The sequence below is a fragment of the Arachis ipaensis genome, chromosome B10 (assembly GCF_059453495.1).
Source record: "Arachis ipaensis isolate K30076 ecotype BB chromosome B10, ASM5945349v1, whole genome shotgun sequence".
Taxonomy (NCBI): domain Eukaryota; kingdom Viridiplantae; phylum Streptophyta; class Magnoliopsida; order Fabales; family Fabaceae; genus Arachis; species Arachis ipaensis.
In genome coordinates, this window is record NC_142435.1 from 138,929,224 (window position 1) to 138,931,134 (window position 1,911).

Genomic DNA, 1,911 nt, shown 5'->3' on the forward strand with positions numbered 1-1,911 from the left:
TTCGAACAAGTAAAGGAGATGGCAGCCGAACCCAACAACAATGCAAGGAGGATGCTTGGTGACTTTACTGCACCTAATTCCAATTTACATGGAAGAAGCATCTCCATTCCTGCCATTGGAGCAAACAATTTTGAGCTGAAACCTCAATTAGTTTCTCTGATGCAGCAGAACTGCAAGTTTCATGGACTTCCATCTGAAGATCCTTTTCAGTTCTTAACTGAATTCTTGCAGATATGTGATACTGTTAAGACTAATGGAATAGATCCTGAAGTCTACAGGCTCATGCTTTTCCCTTTTGCTGTAAGAGACAGAGCTAGATTATGGTTGGATTCTCAACCTAAAGACAGCCTGAACTCTTGGGATAAGCTGGTCACAGCTTTCTTAGCCAAGTACTTTCCTCCTCAAAAGCTGAGCAAGCTTAGAGCTGATGTTCAAACCTTCAGACAGAAAGAAGGTGAATCCCTCTATGAAGCTTGGGAAAGATACAAACAGTTGACCAAAAAGTGTCCTTCTGACATGCTTTCAGAATGGACCATCCTGGATATATTCTATGATGGTCTGTCTGAGTTATCTAAGATGTCATTGGATACCTCTGCAGGTGGATCCATTCACCTAAAGAAAACACCTGCAGAAGCTCAAGAACTCATTGACATGGTTGCTAATAACCAGTTCATGTACACTTCTGAAAGGAATCCTGTGAATAATGGGACGCCTATGAAGAAGGGAGTTCTTGAAGTTGATACTCTGAATGCCATATTGGCTCAGAATAAAATATTGACTCAGCAAGTCAATATGATCTCCCAGAGTCTGCATGGAATGCAAGCTGCATCCAACAGTACTCAAGAAGCATCTTCTGAAGAAGAAGCTTATGATCCTGAGAACCCTGCAATAGCAGAGGTAAATTACTTAGGTGAACCTTATGGAAACACCTATAACTCAACATGGAAAAATCATCCAAATTTCTCATGGAAGGATCAAAAGCCTCAACAAGGCTTTAATAATGGTGGAAGAAACAGGTTTAGCAATAGCAAGCCTTTTCCATCATCAACTCAGCAACAGACAGAGAACTCTGAACAAAATGCTTCTAATTTAGCAAATCTAGTCTCTGATCTATCTAAGGCCACTGTAAGTTTCATGAATGAAACAAGGTCTTCCATTAGAAATCTGGAAGCACAAGTGGGCCAGTTGAGTAAAAGGATCACTGAAATCCCTCCTAGTACTCTCCCAAGCAATACAGAAGAGAATCCAAAAGGAGAGTGCAAGGCCATTGACATAAGCGCCATGGCCGAACCTGTGAGGAGAGGAGATGACGTGAATCCCAAGGAGGAAGACCTCCTGAGACGTCCAGTGGTCAATAAGGAGCTTCCCTCTGAGGAACCAAAGGACTCTGAGGCTCATCTAGAGACCATAGAGATTCCATTGAATCTCCTTATGCCCTTCATGAGCTCTAATGAGTATTCCTCTTCTAAAGAGAATGAGGATGTTACTGAAGAGCAAACTGCCAAGTTTCTTGGTGCAATCATGAAGCTGAATGCCAAATTATTTGGCATTGATGCTTGGGAAGTTGAACTTCCCTTGTTCATCAATGAACTAAGTGATCTGGATCAACTGACATTGCCTCAGAAGAGACAGGATCCTGGAAAGTTCATAATCCCTTGTACCATAGGCACCATGATCTTTAAGGCTCTGTGTGACCTTGGTTCAGGGATAAACCTCATGCCCCTCTCTGTAATAGAGAAACTGGGAATCTATGGGGTGCAAGCTGCTAAAATCTCACTGGAGATGGCAGACAGCTCAAGAAAACAGGCTTATGGACAAGTAGAAGATGTATTAGTAAAGGTTGAGGGCCTTTACATACCTACTGATTTCATAGTCCTGGATACTGGAAAGGAAGAGGATGAATCCATCATC

At 42.2% G+C, this 1,911-nt stretch overlaps 1 non-coding gene across 1 annotated transcript; it reads right to left on the reverse strand.

Annotated features, from left to right (window-relative positions):
• Positions 1-414: 414 nt before the first annotated feature.
• On the reverse strand, positions 415-522 carry LOC148581893 (small nucleolar RNA R71). The gene has a single exon (XR_015895931.1). It is a non-coding gene; the product is annotated as a small nucleolar RNA R71 (small nucleolar RNA).
• Positions 523-1,911: the final 1,389 nt, after the last annotated feature.